Here is a 23,340-nt window from a genome sequence, read left to right on the forward strand (position 1 = left end):
GATATCTATGTATAATCTTCTCTCAGAACTTTGGATTATCTCTGTTTCACTGGATTATATATCTCCGAAATTTGAATACATCAAGGAAATGTATCCGGCATCTTCCCATTCAGAAGGAGACTGGAGCAAATCTGATGAGGTGAGTTGATTTACAATAATTGGTGGAAAAAATTTTTAATGAATGAATAAATGTAGAGAGAATAGTAAAATGAGATTTTTAATTCTTGGCAGCTGGAAATCTTCCTCAAAGATGTTCAAGCTTTCACGAGAGCATAATTTAATTTCATCGGAAAATTCTGCTCCTTCCACTTCAATTGATAATAGAGAAAGAAGCAGAAGTAGGGAAAGAAGTGTATCATCCGTTTCAGCTAATAAATATATCTGCTTAGAATGTTCGACTTCATTTAACAAAAAATCAAACCTCAAAAGACATGTTAAACACATTCATCTCCAATCGAATGAAAGTTCAGAATCGTTTACAACATCAACTAATGATTCTTCGGAACAATATCACGAATATGATGATGATGACGCCTCGATTATTATACAAGTTTCCAATCCCCCTTTCATTTTCGAAAAAGTAAAGATTGTTTCTCATCATTCTTCATTTCGTTCTGCTTCAACTCAAATTGGAAGAGGAGATCTTAGTCGATCTAAGATAACAGTAACTCCTATTACTCGAAATCTTGCTGATGATGATTCCGATGAATCAGATGTATCAGAAGAAGAAAATACAAATGAAATCGAAGAAAATAGATATTTATCTGATCAACCTACAAATCAAATCGAAAGAAACGAAAATGAAGTGGACGCTGATGATGACAATTTAGTTGGTATTAATGATAGAGTCGAGCCCATCGTTCCTATCGAAAATGAAAGAGAACAAGATAATCAGGATATCATTCCTGTTAATGATGATGAGGAATGGGATGAGTTAATAAGAAGATATTGGAATGCTATGAAAACAAAAAGACGACGAGGAAGAGTTGTTGAAACGTTAAACGTAAATTTATGGAATGGAAATATTCCTCAAGCAGAACTTCCAACTCCAAACCATTCGGAAAGAATATGGAACGAGATGTTGACAACTTGGAATGGGTTACAAACAAGAGCTAAGTTAAATTGTAGTGTGGGATGCATTCTTGAACATAAAACTTCAGGAGAATTAAGATATTTTCATGCTTCATCGAATAATGCTACAATTTTCAAAAAAGCAAAACTGATTACAACAAGACAGGAACTACAGAATTTCTTTGAAGAATTGACAAGACAAGATCTTGCTGCTATAGCGATTCGAGAACGCCCGAATACAGCTTGGAAATTGAATGTAATTACCAATATTTCATTCTATTTCTATAAATTGATTGGAATGGGGCAAATAGGAATGGCTTCAGATCTTCCGACTCACATTCTTAACAATCGACATGTAATCACTATGCATAACATTCCTCGTAGCTGCACTCCTTACACAGACAATCTCTGTTTCTTCAGATGTTTAGCATTGAAGGTAATGTGTAAGTGTTCAAACCGATGTAGTTGCACCAGACAAAGACCAAAACAGCAACTTGTGAAGGTGCTATTTCAAAAGTACTCGAATCACATTTCTTCTTCCTCATCCAACAAAGTTCTGATGAATAATTTTCCTGGAATTGAGTTAGGAGACTTAATTTCTCTTGAGAAATGTTTTGACCTCCGTATAACCGTATTTTCTCTGAATGCTGATGAAACCTCAACAGTCATCTGGACATCGTCCCAAAAAGAGGGAAAGGAACTCTTCCTCGATTTGCAGAACTCTCATTTCAGTTTCATCAAGGATGTTAATGCTTATACTAAAGGGTTTAGTTGTCCTTCCTGTGAAGTGAGCTTTACAAAAAGAGGAAATTTCAATAGACATAAATGTAGTCAAGAAGTAGTAACAAACTTCATCTTCGAAGGAGGAAAGTTTAAGGCAACACCTACAATTTTCGAACAACTGAAACGAGAGATAGGAATATCCGTGGCTGAGGAAGATACTTATTATCCCTTTTTAATCACCTATGATATCGAGTGTTATCTTCCAAAATCCGACCTTCCACCAAATTCCAATTCGGTTACATTCACATCGAGACACGAATTGATGAGTATATCAGTTTGTTCAAATGTACCCGGATTTAAGGATCCAAAGTGTTTTGTAAGTGAGGGAGATACTGATTCTTGTATATCTTCTTTTGTTCAGTATATTTCCCAAATTGCTGATGAAGCCCGGGATATCCTTGAAAAAAAACTTTACTACATTAGACAGTTGATGAAGGCAAAAGCTGAAAAGCAAGGAAAAGTTGAAGGAAGATTTAAATCCTGCAAATTTTCCAATCCTCGAGTATACCATTCAAGAGAGGAATTTTGTCATTTATTTAATCGTTTCGACAAATTCATCTCATGTATTCCGATTCTAGGATTTAATTCACAAAACTACGACCTGAATGTGATGAAAGGACCTCTACTTCGATGTCTTCAAGACACAGAAGACGAAGATTTTGATTTTGTAGTGAAAAGAACAAACAAGATGAGCTGTATTCAATCAAGAAGATTCAAATTCTTGGATATTTCCAACTTCATTGCTCCAGGATTTTCCTATGCAAAGTATCTCAAAGCTTTCAAATGCTCTCAACAAAAAGGATTCTATCCTTATGAATATATGGATGATCTTGAGAAGTTGAAACAACCGTTTCTACCAGCTAAAGAATGCTTTTACAGTTCTTTGAGAGATGAACATATTTCGGATGCTGATTATGAAATCTGTTTAAACATTTGGAAACAAGAGAAGATGAAAACGTTAAAAGATTTTCTAGTATGGTACAACAATCTCGATGTAGTACCATTTGTTGAAGCTGTAGAAAAACAAAAAGAAGTTTACAGAACCATGGGAATCGATATGTTGAAAGATGCCATTTCACTTCCTGGATTGGCAGTAAAATGGATGTTGAAACTTTCAGATTCGCCTCCTCATCCTATGAGTTCTCATCATCAGACAATCTCATCACATCATTTCAAAGCTTGTCAACCTGTCTGTCTGATCAAGGAAAGTGATAAAGATATTTACTTTACTATCAAGGACAATATCGTAGGTGGACCTAGCATTGTTTTTCACAGACTTCATGAGTCGAAGAAAACACTGATTCGAGAAAGAAAGTTTGGAAAGGAATCCAAACTTTGTGAACTTATTCTAGGAGTTGATGCAAATGCATTATATTTGTGGAGTATGATGCAAGAAATGCCTACTGGAAACCCTAGAATAAGACGATTCGAAAATGGATTTGCATACACTCATTCTCGAAAAAATAGCATGGCTGCTCATGGATGGTTACAATTTTTGACTTGGAAGGACAATATTCAAATCTTACATGAAAACAACGATAAAGAATTTAGAATTGGACAACATAATCTTCCTGTTGATGGATATTGTGAAGAATCGAATACAGTGTTTCAATTTCATGGATGTTTCTGGCATGGACATAACTGTAACAAGACCAAAGGAATAAGTATACATCCATATAAGAATCGACCCATGAGTGAAGTTCTGGAGGAAACGATAAAGAAGGAAGAATATGTTAAAGAACTTGGATATCGTTTAGTAAGAATCTGGGAGTGTGAATGGAACAAGATGATTGAGGATAACACCGAGATTAAGAACTTTATTAGTATCTTCAACGAAGAGTTTTATCCTTCCAATTCCTTTGCCACCGAGGATGAGATTATTCAGCAGATTATAAAAGGGGAGATATATGGATTCATTGAATGCGATATATCTGTTCCTGAAAACTTATACGAAAAGTTTTCAGAAATGAGCCCCGTTTTCAAGAATACATCTTTGAATAGAAATCATCTTAGTGAAAGTATGAAAGAATTTGCTGAAAAGGAAGGAATGCTACCTCAAGAACAACGAACTTTGGTGGGGAGTATGTTTGGAGAAAAAATTTTACTACTCACCACTTTAGCAAAATGGTATCTTAATCATGGATTGATTATAACCAAAATATATCAAGTCATAGAATACACCCCTAGAAGAGTTTTCCAGTCATTTGGAGAATCTGTCTCAAATGCTAGAAGAGCTGGTGACAAAGATCCTGACCAAGAGTTGATAGCCACAACCAATAAACTCATTGGAAATTCATCGTACGGGAAAACAATCACTGAGAAATTAAAACATCGAAATGTCAAGTATATTCAAGGAGATTATGAAGCATCCTTGAGAATACGATCACACAGATTTGAATCTTTGGAGGAAATCGTTGATAGCTTCTATGAGTTGACTCAACACAAGCCTTCGGTTAGTAGTATATATTTATTATCTTATTGATATAATTGAATCATAATGAAAAATTTACTTGAGCTAATATATGTAAAGGAATCTAATAGGACTGTATATATTTATTCAGATGAAAATGGATATACCTGTACATATCGGATTCTCCATATTACAACTGGCTAAACTTCGGATGTTGGAGTTCTACTATGACTTCATGGATAGGTAAGTAATCTCATTTGTATCTTTTAGAAAAAATATGTATAATGGTAAACATTTGAATGATAATTTTTGAAATGGGAGTATTATAATACTAAGATAACAAGAATTAAGGATTGAAATTTTTTATTTTAGATACTTCGACAGAAAGGACTTCCAGTATGTGGCGATGGATACAGATAGTGCCTACATGGCTCTTTCAGCACCTATGGATAATATCGTTAGAAAAGAGATCGCTGATATATACTACAAAGAATATGGAAAATGGTTTCCTAGGATGTATTGCGATCGACACGCGGATGATTTCCAACTCTGTAAATCTGTTCCTACAAAGTTGTGGGAATTACAAAATTGTTGCAAAGAAGTATATCAATATGATATAAGGACTCCTGGTTTATTCAAAGTAGAATTTTCAGGACATGGAATAGTAGCCTTAAATTCTAAGACTTACTTTTGCTGGAATGATGAAACTCATTCTACAAAGCATAGCAGTAAAGGATTAAGTAAAACTACGAATAGTTTTACAAAAGACACTTTTTTAAAAGTATTACATTCAAGATCTCCTAAGGAAGGGGTAAACAAAGGTTTTGTAAAAAAAGACAATAGAGTGTTCTCATACACTCAACTTAGAACTGGATTAACATATTTTTATTCAAAAAGAAGAGTATGTAACGATGGAGTGAGCACAGAATATATTTTAGCATAATTTTTAGAAGTGAATTTGTTGTTAAGTATATATGATAGTAGAGTTTTGCTCCTCGATGTATTATTACTATAAAATTTTATTTTCTTCATTGGCTCTTCTTTTCGTATATACAATATCAATAATATATAACTAAGCTCATATAAATTCAATATACTATCCAATGTAAAATCATTTCGAATGTAGACTTTCTCATAGTAACATGACTCAAAACATTCTGATTAAAGATTTTGTTCCATTCGAGGTTGCAGAAATAATCCCAGATAACATCTTGGTTCATCTTGACAAAAATGAACAAATTCGTACTCATCTTACCGAGGAATGTTTATACTACATTCTAGGAACAGCTGCTTTTAGAAAAGTTGTGTCATTGAAAAGATTAAAGTCCAACTGTGTCTGCAGTGCGTTGGAATGCAGGGAATGTTTGGAATCAACATTATGTGTAAAAGAAATATCGATAACACCCTCAGATTTGAAGATGACCTTTGAATGGGTTGATCTTGAAGCTACCATTCGAGAAGGTAAAATTGGAAAAGAGGTTGATTTAGAATGGATTAACAGATTTATCGCGACCGATTTTAAAACGATGGAAGAAACGATTTTTGAAACCGTGTTTTGGAATAGAATTCGGCACTACATGACTCATCCTACTCAACGTGATGAAACGAAACAACTGCTCTTCAGAAGACTCATTCATATAGCACAATTTCCATTAATCGGAGAAAGCGTGGAAGAGGAAATCGAGCATGAAATTGATGATGTAATTATAGATGAAAAATCTGTTGGATGAAAATAAAAAAAAAAGATTCGGAATGATATTAAGTCTACTCCTCTAGATTTCTCCACCATTCTTCAATTTAGCTCTGTTGGTGAAGGAACCAAAAAAAAAAAAAACGAAGAAAACAGAAACAATGTCGGTTATATTTCTAGAGGAGTTTATTCCAGCTCATCTTAAGGATGGACAATTATCAAGAGTGGTTGTAAAGAAAAACACAAAAAAATTCATCAGAAGAGTTACTGAAGAAACTTTTTACTATGTTATCGGATTCTATATCTATAAACGTTTCGTAACATATTTAGAAAGTCGGTGTGGATGCTTCGAGGGAGCTCGAGGATGTCAATATTGTATTAGAATAATGCAAATACGATATGGAAATGAAGGATTGACTCGACAAGAACTTCATGAGACTTTTGCCGAACTCGATATTGGAACGTGTTTGGAATCTGCTCAAATCGGACCAAGGAGTGACAAAGTCCAACTATCATTATTATCCTCACTTGATTGGAACACACCTTCAAACATAATATTAACCGAAACAAGACTTTATCCATATTTGAGAGGAGAAGCCAATGATCAACATGCTACAAATCGTTACTTCAGTGAACTCCTACATATCAATGGGAAGAATTGATAATCATCACAGTTAGACTTTGCATAATTCTTTATATTTAATCACTTTATATCCAAGAAGGATTGACTCATCAAATAGAATTGAATAACTTTTTTTTGTATAGTATTTCAAGATAATTTTGAAGAATGAACTATATATATTATATTGACATACTTTTTTATGCATTTTCTTTGCCTACTTCAGTCAAGAGAGTAGTATTTTAAAAAGACACTATGACTATAATGAATTTGCACATTATAATATTTCTCATTTTACGCTTTACGGGAATAATAAATGGAAATCAAAGAATTCAATATGTTACCGATGCGAATAACTGCTTAAGCAGAACACTCAATGAATTTGAAGTTTCATTACTACTTCCATTCGAAGAAACTACTTTATATCACAAGAATAATGAAACATGCGGAAGAATATTTCCATTGGACTACATTCATTGTGGTTATCCATTACCAGGCAATCACAGATTTGCATGTAAAGAACTACTAAATGAAGATGAAGCAGATGGAAAAAACCTATACCTTAATCCTATAGTGTCAGCTTCATCGGAGCAAGTTCTAACATATTCTGAATGTGAATATTCAGTTCAAAATTCCACAATCGATATTCTAATTGATTTCAAATTATTCTACAGAGGAGAATTATGTGGATATAACTCTACTCTTTCAATGTTGCAATGTCCTCCAGGATCGAATTTTCAAGATATTGACTTTATCTGTAATCTTCAACCTATTTCAAATTCTACTACACCTAAAGATACCTTCATATATGATAATATTGGAAATAATGAAGGATTAGATTTGTTACTTCCTGTTCAGTTTCTCAATTCTTTGGGAAAATCAACTCTTATTTTAGTTCTTCGATGTGACACAGAAATTGATGAAAGATGTATTCCAAAACTTTCCTTTTTAAAACGAATGACAGAATGATTTTGAATTTTTTGTAACATTTATAGTTTATATTTTATAATAAAAACTTATCTCTCATTCAACCAAATATATAACAATCTCCGGAAAATCAACCCCTCGGTGTCCCAGATATTAACCCCCTCACTCATCCGCTAGGTAATCTCTCGCTCTCCTCGATAATCCGCGAGATCCACTCCGGAAAACCATCCAGCCCTCGATGTCCCAGATATTCACCCCCACTATTCCACCGATAATCGGCGACGATTCGCCCGACTAATCCGCGACGATTCCCCCGACTAATCCCGCGATAATCCGCGTTCAATCGGATGACTCATCCCCCGCTAATCCGATGACTCATCCACAGATAATCCGCCGATTACGCCAGGAGCGGATCCGTAACCCCTCGAATTCAACCCCCTACTCTACACCACAATTTCCCCCCAAACCCCAACATCTCATTCAACTCCACACGATTCAATCTACACCCCTAGCCAATTTAATTCACAACCCCCTTTTTCTATCCCCCCGCTGGATCCGTCACTTTTGTGTGTAGATCTGCTCTCTATATACTACTGATGTCATTTCTTCTATAAACATGTGTAATACATTGGAGCTAGCATTTGTAAATAATTTCATGTATGTATGTATGGATGTATGCATGTACGTACGTACGTACGTATGTACGTACGTATGTATGTACGTACGTACGTGTGTATGTATGTATGTATGTATGTATGTATGCATGCATGCATGTATGTATGTATGTATTGCAAAGGTTTTGTGCAACCTTCACTTTCATCCACTAGTACAAGACTCATGCATGAGTACAATACATATATTTCTGCTTAGTTCATCAAGGTGTACAAAAAATAATCAAGTAACAGGCCATGAACAGGCCCAGAACAGCTCTGCTCTCTACTGCAAATGTTCGTGTTTATATAGCTGCTAAACGACTCGGCTTGGCCCGGGTCAGCTCGGTCCAGCTCGGTCCAGCTCGGTTCAGTACCGAGTCGGTACGGCTCTGGCTTGGCTGTGGCTTGACTCAGCTTGGCTGTACATCAGCTTGGCTTGGCTAAATGTAAGGAGACCCCATCCACCACACACTCTCCCTTATTGATGACTGCAGTCTCTAATTCACATTCTGCGGGAGCCTCAGGCTGGCGGGCTCCATAACGGAGGCGCTCTATTTCCTCCAATAGTAGCTGGCGTTCCCGGTCCTCCAAGTGTCCCTGCCGTAGGAACGCTTTTATAGTCTCGGCAGCCCTCGTCTACTCCTGGGCGTCTTGTGTTAGCAACCGGGCCACGCTGCGCTGCGTCTGTAGGAGGGTCTGGCTGTCTGGAGTCCGTCCTATTATTCAGTCAGGATGCGCGACTCGGCTTTGGGGATGCGGACCCGGGTTGGGGGCACAGTGGTGTCCTAGCCCGCTGTGCCCCTCTCCGGGGGCTGCGACGTCTCCTTCTTCTGGTCGTGGGTGTGCAGGCAGCCATCATCAGGGAGCCCCTCATGTTCTCCTAGCAGACCTGCTCCCAGGAGTCTTGGTCCACCAGATATACCACCGGCTCTACTCCTCCTTGCTGGTGAGTCGCGTGGTGGAGCAACATCTAGTCCCTCGACACGTGCTGCCAATTGTAGGGGCACACAAACAAGACGTAGTGTTGCAGCATGTGAAATTGGATCCGCCGGGTGCTGGTTGTGGACTGGCAGATACAGCAGCTCCCATCTTTCACCTGCTCTTTCGCTCGCGTTACAGTTCAAGAAGACAAGTACTTAATGGTCTTTACGATGGTTTTCTTCCATGGTCTGACTTTCTCTCTGGCTCTGGCTGCCTCATGGGTGTACTTTCCCTCACAGCAACAGCCGGCGGAGACGATGACAACTCAGGTGAAGGGGGACTCATGTAAAGGTTTTGTGCGACCTTCACTTTCCTCCACTAGTACAAGACTCGTGCATGAGTACAATACATATATTTTTGCATAGTTCATCAAGGTGTACAAGAAAAAATAAAGTAACAAGCAATGAACATGCCCAGAACAGCTCTGCTCTCTACTGCAAATGTTCATGCTTATATAGCTGCTAAACTCCGCCCTTGTTCTGCTTGGTTAAACCCGGCTCGGTCCAGCTGGTTCAGTACCGCGTCGGTGCGGCTCTGGCTTGGCTGTGGCTTGACTCGGCTTGGCTTGGCTGTACATCGGCTTGGCTTGGCTTGTATGCATACATGTATGTATGCATGTAAATGTATGTATGTAAATGTATGTATGTACATGTATATACGTATGACATACATGTATGTAATGTAGATGTATATGACATATATGTACATGATGTTTTGGTATATGAAATATATCTATATATGTGATGTGAATGTTTATGACGTGTATGTATATGGAATATATGTTGGCAATATATTTTTTCAGGCTTAGCTTGACTCTACGAGAGCTAACGATTGCTGAGCTTGTAGAAATTGAAACGAACCAACGAAGTACCGCTATGGAGTACCTTTACTCTGAGACTATTTCCCAAAAATACAATAAGATTCTGGATGACTACAGTGAGTTGAATTAACTCAGCAAATTGATTCACCAATTTCTTAAATGACAGCTCATAAACATATGTTCCTGTTAGACTGAGTCTGAATAGACTAGTGGTACATTATGCCTAAGTACCATTATATGTAAACAGAAAATCTTCAGTCTAGTGCTCTGGAAACTGAACAGAACAAAAATCTTTTTCTGTGCTCTCAATTGAGTATAGTTATATTTTATTCAAACAATGTTTCATGTTGTATGCGAGTCAGTCTAAGCAGGAGTCTAACTCTGTCTAAGCACAAGTCTGAGTTTAAGCAAAAATCCCAGTCTAAGCACGAGTCCAAGTCTAAGCACAAGTCTAAGTCTAAGCACAAGTCTAAGTCTAAGCATGAGTCTAAGTTTAAGCACGAGTCTAAGTCTAAGCACAAGTCTAAGTCTAAACACAAGTCTAACTCTAAGCACGAGTCTAAGTCTAAGCACGAGTCTAAGTCTAAGTACAAGTCTAAGCACAAAGCTGACGTTAAATAAGTGGCCTGATGTTTTAGTTCTGTCAAAGCTGTTTTACAGTTATTCAAATCTAAAGCACACCAGTTTGTAAGTCATTCTAGTAATTGTTTTTGTCTGTGTAAATTTTTGTCATAATACATATTACATAATACATAATATATATTCCATGTAATATATATTGTGTAATATTATATAATACATATTATATATAATATATATAACATAATACATATTATGTTGCGAACAGTTGTCATACAAGACAAGTTTTGCGGCGAAACTGAAGGTTTCCAACTTTGAAGTAGAGTGACATGATATTAGATTAACCAGCTTAATTGTGGGTTAAGAAAGAATAATGCCAAACCATCGCTCCTCGCTATTCATATAGACAAATATTCCTATAGCCTTCTTGCAAATTGGCTACTGAAGGTCAGATATTTCTGTCTGGCAAACACAGGCACCGCAAAATTTCTATTTGAATATCGTATCGCTCCATTTTATGTAGTTGCGTTTTATTAAAGGTGACGTTCAAATAGAGGTAGGCGTTGTAATTTTCAAATAGCTCATCAGAATTTTAGGAAGCTAAGCTTGACTCTTTTACGAGCGAAGGAAATGTCACCTATATTTTGCACTCTTTGAAGCAGAGTGACATTAACTCTTTTGGGTGCAATAAATCTGCTATAACTTACCTCCAACTTGTCGTAGATTTCGAAACAAATATGCATTGAAAAGCTAAAAAATATTTGTATCGGTTGATATCTATTGCTTGCAGTTACCCTACGATAATATTATGTTTTTATAGCTTGCATTGCAATTTAATCAAGCTTTTAATTTTTTATTTCTTTCTAAATTTGAAACCGTATTTTTATGTTATAACTATATTTAATAGTGATGCACAAAAATTCATTGCACTCATTGACATGGTTGCTACAGTTTTCAGCCAAAACTGAATCTTTATGTGCAATAGAACAGGAATTAGGAGTGCCGATTCCTTGTAACCTGAGTCTATATAACTCAATGATGCTATCAAATAATTTACTATATAAATGGCAAAAAATTTGCCTGTATATTTGTGTGAGTGTGTATGTTAGTCCACCTTATAGAGGGATCTTTCCTTTTTTCGATTTGGTCGACCAAAGCGAACTGAAATAATACGAGTAGCAAATAAATTAGTAAAATTGAATAAAATTTACTACTCATTAAACAAATTAATGAGCAGTAAATTACATGTTACAAGTAATATTTACTGCCAACGCGTACAGGGAAGGTCACATGAACGTTTGTGTCTTTCAGCAACCGAAAAAAACGTCGTTTACACATTGAAAATTACCTACTAAGTTTCTACTTTCATATGGTAAGTACTTCTCATTCAATGTTGTATTGTTTATGAATTGTCACACCTCCACTACTTAAAAACATTGAATTTGCGACTGTTTGTGATAGTAAACGTGTTCATTTCCTTCTGCAGATGAGTTACTAATTTTTTTCCAGCTACGAGTACTGTAACTTACCACTACAGAACTTGCGTGGGTACTCTGAGCGATGCGATAGGCAACAATGAGAAAGCAGAAAGCAGGGTATATTAAAAAAAAGCACACCATCTCATTCACTTTTAAGAACGCTTTTAGTAGTAGTTTTGGCCTGTTCTAGTCATAGCCGTGTTTGCTCAGCAGTTTCTGCTTGGCGAAAAGGCTGTCATGTTGACGTTATGTTTTATTATTGTAATGTGCTAACGCTGTATTTGCCTTGACATCATACTGTCTGTGGCATTATACATGTAAATTTTACTGATAATAAGTTTTATCAACACAACCACATTACTGCTGCACTGTTTGTACAATATATACCATGTTAAAACACAGGCCATAGACAAAGAACTGGTGGGCTATGATTAGTGTTTTAGGATTAGGAGTCTCCATTCAATAAATGCTGTCGATAGCTCAGCAGTGCAATAGCAAAATATTTTGTAGTATTTATTAAAATATGCAAAATTTTTCAATACTGTCAGTTTGAAAAACTTCAGTTTGCCTAGCAATGCTAATTTCATTACCAACTCCTTTCATTATTAATTAGGACAATTTTAGTGGCTTGAGACTGATATATTGTAGACTAGCTATAAAACAAATTACAGATTTCCATTGTTCTTCTCAACATTGTTGAAATGTATGACTGCATATGTCTATGTATATTCTGATCAGCGCAACAATTTCAGTAGACTGCATATTTGGAGTTGTTTTACAGTATCACAGACAACTCTCAATAAACCTTTTGCTGTATGTGAATCTGTTCCTGTGAACGGGTGATGCAGCTAGTATGCTATAAACCTGCAAGTTTATAAGTTATACAGTAGACGCTCCTACAACGTGAATAATCTGTTCCAGGAACATTTATGTTATAAGGTTTCAACATTATAAGAACAGTAAAACACTTGTAAATTGCCTAATTCATTTCAAGATCTTTCGAAGCTCACTTCTTTAGCGATACAAAAAGCAAAAACTTGACTTTTTTGATTTGTGAATCCTTCTATAACTGCAGCATCATTAGTTTACATTGACGTCTTTTTTCCTTTTCATCATCAATCTCACTGGTGTTATGATTGTGACCATGATTGCGGTAATTTTCACAATAAGTTCATGGAAAGTGCACATTTTGACGTTCATTTACATTGTTTTGCTTTTTTTTGTAAACAGCAAAGTGAAACTAATAACACGTTTATTCACTACCCACTGAGGCTCAGCTAATGCATGATTACATGGTGGAACCAGTCAAGAGACTGAACAAGGTATAGACGGCTCTCAGAGAGGACTAAGCAACTGTTCGGCAAGAAGACTCTATGCCTCGAGAGACTGAGTTTGGCTGCTGAACAAAAAATAGAAAAAGAGAAGATAACTCTAAGCAAAGTTTGTAAAGCTATACCTGGCTAGACCATACTTGACTGATCGAATGTCAAGGGCAAAGGTCAATCTTCAGTACAAACCGCTCTACACTTGCCCGTAGGAGCTCGGCTGAGCACTAGCCACAATGGAGTCTTGCAGAGGCCCTTTTAGAAAAGTGCCCAAGGCCAGAAAGCATAAAGTCGGAGCCTAGTTAGACATCAAGCCGCAGTTGGCAAAGCTAAGAACTAAGGCTACCAACAACTCAAAGTTCAGCAAAGAACTCGGAGCTTGGCTGAAAGAATGCCAAAAGCAACTAGAGGAGTAATGGGCTGATACTCCAGAAGAACCAGTTAGACCCTGAAGCCCAGAGTCAATGACACCTGTTGACGCTCGGCATAATCCTTTGCCAGCTCAGACCACTGAGCAACCAAGCCAATATGAAGAATGGGCGTGGTTATCAGCAGTGTCAGCCAATTCCGAGCAAAACCTTGTGTATAGATGAAAAGACCAAAAAAGGGTGGCAACCTCAAAAACTTAGTAGGCCAGGGCCTTTGCATTCCCGCACTGCAAAGAACAAGTACTCTCCCGAAGACGTACCGATCCCTAATACATACCTAATACCGAACATTGTTTTATATCTTGACAACCAAGTGCTACTGTAAGTTCTATCGCATAATTATATGTTGAGCCATTCAAGCCATTGGAAGAAGTAGACTCGGAATGATTGGTTGTCCTCCTAGACTCAGACAAGGAGGCAAGATTAGGTTCAGTAGACACCACACCTGACTCAAACGAGTTCCACCAGACTCGAACGAAACAATGGTCTTCCAGCACAAAAAGGGGATTGTCTTGACCTTTGATATCTGATGTTGGCCTTGGCATCTCTGAATGCTTCAAACAAAAAGCTTATGTTTAGTCATACCACGTTGGTGCTCTGCTTTCAAGTGATCGGCCAAAGCCAGCTCAGATCGTACCTTGCGATGTCACCTCCATCACATGGAAAAGTAGGCAGTCTGCATTATAGCAACTTGCCCTCTACATGTGTGTCTGCCATTGGCAACACGTCTCCTATAATCTGGTGATGTCACATTGGAAAGCACATGAATGAGATAAGTGTAGTAGTGCAGTATACCAATTTGATGTAGCCAAGTGACCTATCTTCTTACAAAAGAGAGAATAGCCTGCCGACCTCTCCATGAACCTGTGTATCTCTATATGAACCATAGCCCATTGGCACCTCAAGGCACTTAGGCCATGTTGGGCAGTGTAGACTGGCATGTGCTTTAATGAGAGTGATTCAAGCGACAGGCCGAGCTGAAGTTAACGTGGCAATCTCGGATCACCTCTCCATGGCCGAGCCAACCTGGATCGACGTATCTCAAGCCGATAGCCTGCCTGCCAGGACAAAAAGACGAACTGAAAAGTCCAACCAGCAACTCGCCTGTCCAGCCTAAGAAACAAGCTGAGAAGCTTCAAGAAAAAGCTGAGTTGTGCCCCGAGCAACTAGCTTGGCCAAAAAACACTTCTATTGCCAACAAGAAAAGTGAGCACACCAGCTGGTACCTGACCCCCCCCCCTTGATCTGGGCCTCGAAGCTCACTAGAAAGAACTGTAAGTTTGGGGAAGCTGAGGCTTGGCATCAAGAGTATAGAGCCCTGCAGCACTGGTTCTGGTCACAGTCTCTGCTCTCAATGCTGATTGAATACCCTCAGAGCCTCCACTCAAGGAAAGCGAGGCGAAAAATCATCCCACGTTCAAACGAGCGGAAACGAAGTATGAGAGTTTTTATGATAAATGCATGTGCACACAACTTACGAAAATTAATCATCAGCAATGAGACGAACCCTTGTCTAAAAATTTCATCAACAAATTTCGCATTCGTTTTGTAGAGTTGTTAAAGTATAATATCGATACAAAACACATTTAAGCCTATTTAAATATGTTACCAAGTTTTTGTAAACCGTCGGCATTATCTTAAAACTTACCCATCTGATCAGATTATACACAAATAGACAGATTAATTTATATGAAAATCTCCACAAAACGCTTGAAAAGTTTGGTTTAGTAAAAGTCAAGACCGGAAACTGAAACGCCGAGCGACAGAGAATAGAACGATAAAGTCGTGCGCATTTCACAAAAAAATAACGTGCACATTTCACCAGTCTATAGCATTGTCGAAGGTTTCTGTAATTACCGTAGGAGTACTACAATCGTTTCATTTTTGACGATTTCAAAGTAACTGACATTTTAGACTTTTGAGTACTTTGGTATTCTAACTGATGTACAATGCAGTGTAAGTAAAAGAAATGACGATGATATTTTTTTCTAACGATTCTTATGAAATTTTAAAATTATGAGATTATACTTATGAGATTATAAAAACTATGACGTTTTTAAATGTAAACACAATTGTGTATTGGTTTTATATTATTACTATACTACTAATATTGGTTATTCTAATAATATCAGTGCATTTTACTTCTAATATTGGCCAATCCTGCATTTCTCCTGTTGCAGGGGGAGAGATATAAACATATAATCTTTTCCTTTCATTATTGCTATTTGTTGTATATAATAACACCCACACCCAGTGCATTGCAGTTATCCTATTGCACTGCAGTGCCATTTGACTGCTAATATTGCATTTATCAACGATCAGTACCCTTTATTTTTTCTAATATATCTTTGGTCGTGGGCTGTATGACAGTGGAATTTCTAGTATAAATTATAACTGATCGCAAAGCCATTTGACACGGCCGATGCCGCAAGTAGGCCGAACCGCGACTCGGCAGGAGACACCACCACCAGTGATTTTTTCTGCCATGAGTAGCGACTCTGTATTAGCCGTCAGGTTTCCTTTATTCAGCCACATATACATGTATGTCTGGTGAAGATCGCTAACTTCAGATATTTGTCGGTGGTAAACACCATGAAGAGTTTTCATGTACCAGTCAATTTCCTCATCATCAGTGCGAAGCTCCATTGTCAGAGCAGCCGATTGACATTCAGCTAGCAACTTATCTGAAGTGGCCATGGAGGCTGCATAGACTTTGATGCTTTGTTCTTCCCCTTTCACTGTCTGCTGTACACTTTTGAGTTCTCTACCACCATCTTCCCTATCAAAATACAATCTAGAAGTATCAGATTTTGGGTAGAGTGCTTCATTCAAAGTCAGAAGTTTACGAGTTGCTATATCTATTTCCTTGATAACTTCCTCAGTCCACTCTATTATACCTGCTGCATATCTTATTACTGGCTGTGCGTAGGAATTTATTGCCATGACTTGATTCCTGGCACTGATCTGGCTCCGTAGGACCTGCCGAAGGCGTTTCTTGTATTCGGTAATGGCTTTGTGACGTACCTCGACTTTGTAGTTGATGTTGCTTTGCATGATCCCCAAGTACTTCTACCCTTCTTCTATATCTTTGATGGCACCATTTGTCATTCTGTGAGCTTAGACTGGTCTTTCTTAAGAATTAGCCTTCCACATTTCACAATATCGAAGTTCATTCCGATGTCCTTGCTGTATACCTGAATGAGGTGTATTAGCGAATCAATGTCCCTTACTTTGTTAGCGTACAGCTTTATGTCATCCATGTAGAAGAGGTGGTTTATTTTGGTGCCACTCTTAAACTGGTACCTATATTGAGTCTTCTCTAGCATATTGCGTAGTGGGTTTAGGCATATGCAGAAGAGCAGCGATGATAAGGAGTCACTTTGATAGATGCCTCACTTAATTTTTACATTCACCAACTTTTTGTCATTAGCCTCCAATTCTGTCTTCCAATTCATCATTGACATTTTGATGAATGCGACAAGAGCAGGGTGAACATTGTACATACTGAGGCACTTAAGTATCCAACTATGGAGAATTGAGTCATAGCCCTTTTTGTAGTCAATCCAAGCCATGGCAAGGTTGGTATGCCTTCTCTTGCTGTCTTGACAGACCATCCAATCCATCAGTAACTGATGTTTGGCTCCTCCGGTGTTACGCCCAATTCCCTTCTGAGCACTGGTCATGTAGTGACTCATGTGCTTTTCCAGTTTGTCTGCAACTATTCCTGAAAGCAGTTTCCAAGTAGTAGGCAAGCACTTTATTGGTCGGTAGTTCTTGGAAATCGGCCCCTGCTTTGGATTTTTTATCAGAAGTACAGTTCGTCCTTGGATGGAGTGCTCCACCCAAAGACGAACTATATATATACAGTATATATATATATATAAAATTGTTTCCTCACCCCGGATACCCCGTATGGGTGGTAAATTCTGCTCTAACTCGGGTCTCCTACCAGAGACCTGGAACTTTGAGCACTCGCCTCAAGATCTTAGCTGTTCCCAATAGCATACTTTTCTGCAACTCACCTGAGTTGATTGTTGTTGGTATTTGGGCAAGCCACATTTCATGCGCCGGTGTTATTGCGCCCAGTGCCCCAATGACTACTGGGATTACAGTTGTTCTTACATTTCAGCATTTTTCAATCTCTTCTCCAAGAGGGAGATATTTCTCTACCTTTTCTTTTTCTTTGCTGGCTATATTGTAGTCATTGGGTACTGCTATATCTATTATAGTAGCCCTCTTGTTCTCCTTGTCTACCACCACTATATCTGGTTGGTTTGCTTAGGACATGCTTGTCTATATATATATATATATATATATATATATATATATATATAAATATATATATATATATATATTGTAAAATTGAGTAAAAATGAAAGGTAAAGTTAAGTTTAAAACAACTTTATTACTAATAGTTTCATATTGCCATGCAATAATCATCAGATAAAATTGTTAGCACTGAAAACGACTTATATATAGATGGAAATAAAAGCGTAGGTCTTAAAATACCTAAATACACCACTGATACGTAGGATTAAAATTAGCAAGCAACACGATTTAAAGCCTCAACAATGCAGAAGTTTAAAAGTTAAGTCTTAAAATTGCTTAAAAGGAATTTGCCAGCATGTCTACATGTTGAAACTAGTTCGCAGCGTTTGTTTAAGGTAGCAATGTTAGGATTGTATATAATATAAAATTTCTCATACAGACATAGGTTGCATCTGCCTGTGGTCTTGTTGTATGATGTAGCTCTTTTGACTATGCTCCACTTGATGTTATATTCTATGCCTTGGTCTTTTAAGGTCCATATGTGCTTACTGAGCTCGGTGCTTGATCTTTTCTCTACATTTCTAAAGGTTGTCATATGATTGTAATAGCGTTGTTTGAATGTGGTGTCAGTTAATCCTATGTAATGTTTGTCCGCAGATTGATCATTGGTGGTGACTGTCGCCTTATATATAATTGACTTGCTCAGGCACTTTCCTTGTAGTGGGCAGCCATTCTTATGTCGGCAGTTGCATTCTCTTGGTTCTGTAGTTATAGGGGTCTCATTGTGATGCTGCAGCAATCTGGTATTATGAGCGCTAATGATACTGCTCACATTGTTCATACAGCTGTAGCTTAATTTCACAAAGTTTCTATTGAAGATCTTATGAAGAGCGTGTGATTTAGGGAACTCTGTGTCCAGGATATTAAAGAAAATCTTACCGATGTTATTAGCTACATTTTTGCTGAATGGCGGGTTGTACCATAGTATCGGTCTTCGTCTGGTATTCTTGTCTCTGTTTTGCGCATTGTTTGTCGGGGCAGGCTGAAACACAAGCTTGTGTTTGTGTCCGCTTAGATTGAGTGCCTGCTGGTATATGTCAGTTTCGGTGGTAAATGTGGAGTTGTCTGATGACAGGCTGCTCAGTCTCCTATTTATACCTAGTGGTATGTTGTTTATTACTCCAAGTGGATGATTGGACTTGGCGTGTACATACTGTGGATGTGTATTTGGCTTGTGGTAAATTCTGTGTATACCGGTCGTCAGGTTTAGGTTTACATCTAAGAAGTTGATGTAAGAAGATGTAAACCAACAAACATTACATAGGATTGACTGACACCACATTCAAACAACGCTATTACAATCATATGACAACCTTTAGAAATGTAGAGAAAAGATCAAGCACCGAGCTCAGTAAGCACATATGGACCTTAAAAGACCAAGGCATAGAATATAACATCAAGTGGAGCATAGTCAAAAGAGCTACATCATACAACAAGACCACAGGCAGATGCAACCTATGTCTGTATGAGAAATTTTATATTATATACAATCCTAACATTGCTACCTTAAACTAAACAAACTCTGCGAACTAGTTTCAACATGTAGACATGCTGGCAAATTCCTTTTAAGCAATTTTAAGACTTAACTTTTAAACTTCTGCATTGTTGAGGCTTTAAATCGTGTTGCTTGCTAATTTTAATCCTACGTATCAGTGGTGTATTTAGGTATTTTAAGACCTACGCTTTTATTTCCATCTATATATAAGTCGTTTTCAGTGCTAACCATTTTATCTGATGATTATTGCATGGCAATATGAAACTATTAGTAATAAAGTTGTTTTAAACTTAACTTTAACTTTCATTTTCACCCAATTTTACATCGCTCTATTTTAATATTGAGCACTTTCATGCAAGAGACTGTTCATACTGCATCTACTGTATATATATATATATATATATATATATATATATATATATATATATATATACAGGACAGATAGCGCAGTTGGTAAGGTATCGGGACCGTGATTACGGTCCCGATCACGGATTAGCCTGGCACAATGCTATTGGCTAATTAAGCTTACTAATACGAGCTAACTACTTGCTCTCAAGATTGAGCATGCATAAAATTTCGCTACCCTACTGCTCTCTGCGACGTTGCGTCATCACGCTGAAGCACAATGGAGAGCGGTAGGGTATTTACACCAACATATTAGTGACATTTAACGACATATATCGCTTAGTGCATTAATCAAGTTCGTTTGGTGTAACTGATAAGGTATTTGCCTTATAAATGATAGGGCCAAGATCAAATATTCTGCGACAAGGATTCTTTATTCCAAGATTTTAATAGCTATAGCTGGGCACGCACACATACACACAGACAAACTTTGAGAAATATTTATATATATGCATATATATATGCAAATACATTTTAAATATATATATATATACTTATGTACATGTATTTATTTTTATATATACATATACATATTATATATATATATATATATATATATATATATACATATATTGTTTTTTGTGAAGCAGTAAGGGGGATTCTTTTTTTCGAAAATAACTTTGAGCTTCAGAGTTCAAAAACAGACTCAGCAACCACGAACGGACTGATTGTGAATATGTAATTGAGTTGATATTGACCCGTATGTTTGGAAACCTTTTTAAAAATCACTTGCTATTATGAGCTCATTAAGATAAAAATTGCTAAAGAGGTGATAAAACTGAACTGGCAGTCAATAAAAAGGTAACACACTATTTTTTAACTGTTTTCCTGTGGGTGGTCAAAGCGAAGTGGAGTTCAAATAAAGAGGCGTTTGAATACAGGCTGTATGGTATATACATATTTACATCAATACGAAGATATATACTTAGATATAGACATAGATGCATTCATAGATGCATACATAAATACAACATTATTTACATGAAGCTCTTCTACAGCAACAAAGCTATAAGAATGACACCTAGTAGTAAATGCTACTTACTTAAAACACCATAGAACTCAAGCTTCAAAACTTTGATTAACAGTGATGCAAAAAATCTCAAGAAATGTGAATCAAAAAGCTTGTACTAAAAGCGAAAGTTTAAAACTTTGAAACCACTTTTAAAACTCATTTGAAAATCAACTACAGCCAAAAGAAAACTTTACACGTAATACATATGCACATTTATTAATTTTTAAGAAAAGCTCATCAGTGAAGAAGAGGAGAAGTTTCTTAGGGACGTTGCGCCACTCAGAGGGGAAACTGCAAGAGTTTTAAAACAAAAAAGAGAGACTGTAAAGAAAAAACTAATATTAAACCAAACTCCATCATGGATGAAGCTAGTTCTGGTAAGTGTTATCACAGGTAAGACAACTTCTGGTAAGTGTTATCACAGGTAAGACTACTTCTGGTAAGTGTTATCATAGATAAGGCTATTTCTGGTAAGGGTTATTATAGATAAGACTACTTCTGGTAGGTGTTGTCATAGATAAGACTACTTCTGGTAAGTGTTATCATAGATGAGATTAAATCTGGTAAGTGTTATCATAGATAAGACTACTTCTGGTAAGTGTTATCATAGATAAGGCTACTTCTGGTAAGGGTTATCATAGATAAGACTAAACCTGGTAAGTGTTATCACAGGTAAGACAACTTCTGGTAAGTTTTATCAAAGATGAGATTAAATCTGGTAAGTGTTATCATAGATAAGGCTATTTCTGGTAAGGGTTATCATAGATAAGACTAAATTTGGTAAGTGTTATCACAGGTAAGACAACTTCTGGTAAATTTTATCACAGATGAGATTAAATCTGGTCAGTGTTATCATAGATAAGGCTATTTCTGGTAAGTGTTATCATAGATAAGACTAAATTTGGTGTTATCATAGATAAGGCTACTTCTGGTAAGGGTTATTATAGATAGGACTATTTCTGGTAAGTGTTATCATAGATAAGGCTACTTCTGGTAAGTGTTATCACAGATAAGACTACTTCTGGTAAGTGTTAACATACATAAGATTACTTCTGGTAAGTGTTATCATAGATAAGACTACTTTTGGTAAGTGTTATCACAGGTAAGACAATTTCTGGTAAGTGTTATCATAGATAAGACAAAGCAGATGTGGTTTCGACAGCAATTGACAAAAAATGAATTCAACTTGGAAATAAAAATACCTTTCAATTTAAAATTTTGCAATATAAATCAAATTCTACATAAAAACAGACACTAGTAATTAGTTGTCTCTTCTTACAAACAGGAAAAGATGAGTTTGAGGTGGAATAATCAAGCTATGAAAATCTCAACATCACCTTAAAATTGCATTTAACTTAATATTATCTCGTGATTTCGAGTATTCGTCTGAGGACGAAGCCATAGCAGTTGCACAGAGTTGTATTCTCATGCAGGCCCGTATTACCTGGAGCGGCTGAGCCATTCCTATTTTTTAGGAATCTTCTGTGGCTAAGTACAGACAAACTCGGATAACTCGCCTTTGGATAAAATGTAACATTTCACCTCGAACGAGGATAACTCGAACACAAGGTTAACTCGAACGGATTTGTTTGGGCCGTTCCTACGCAATAAAAAATTGCTTCACATAACTTGACCTCAACATCATTACTCGAACAGTTATTTGCCCAGCGGCTATGGAGACAGTTTTTATCGCTGTAGAATATCACTTTATTTCAAGCCATAGAGACAAACATCAACTTTTAGTAGTTCTTAGGCATCATTATTATCATCAGCGGCAAAATCTTCTTGTTAACAATTTTTATAAAGGTTTGCAAAAGGTGAAGTTTAACCAAACATCCGTTTGGCCATGTTCCGTCAAAAGCGTGAAAACCTCCAGATAAACTTGAAATAAAATCGGCAAAATTGATCGTTGTTAAAACTCTCAAAAAAAAGATTTTTTTTTCTGAGCACTTTACCTGCGGTCAAGTTTTGCCTATTTTAATCTAAAAACGTCCCGGCGGTCACATCACCTAAAGCAAGACAAATTCAAAAAACAGAAAAATGTTGATAAATAACGATTATTTTTAAAAAAATTTCAGATGTACGGCCTGGCTGAGGCCCTACATGAGAGAAACCTGTTGGGGGCTTACACCGCCCCTCCACACCCCCAGGTGTTCATAACTAGTCGCCTAACATTAGCTGCCACAACTTGCAACCAGTAAATACAGGCCTGTTCTCATGTAGAAACATCAGAATTGTGTTATGTTAGTTTAATGTTTTAAATTTAGGTGCCAAAAACACACATTAAACAGAAGAATGTGTTCATGGTTTAACAAATTAGCTTTATGCAAAATAG

At 37.0% G+C, this 23,340-nt stretch overlaps 1 long non-coding RNA gene across 1 annotated transcript; it reads left to right on the top strand.

Annotated features, from left to right (window-relative positions):
- Positions 1-4,015: 4,015 nt before the first annotated feature.
- Positions 4,016-5,216, top strand: LOC137402088 (uncharacterized). Its single transcript, XR_010979452.1, has 3 exons — positions 4,016-4,306; positions 4,416-4,507; positions 4,637-5,216. It is a non-coding gene; the product is annotated as an uncharacterized lncRNA (long non-coding RNA).
- Positions 5,217-23,340: the final 18,124 nt, after the last annotated feature.

This window comes from Watersipora subatra, chromosome 8, assembly GCF_963576615.1.
Source record: "Watersipora subatra chromosome 8, tzWatSuba1.1, whole genome shotgun sequence".
In the NCBI taxonomy this organism is placed as follows: domain Eukaryota; kingdom Metazoa; phylum Bryozoa; class Gymnolaemata; order Cheilostomatida; family Watersiporidae; genus Watersipora; species Watersipora subatra.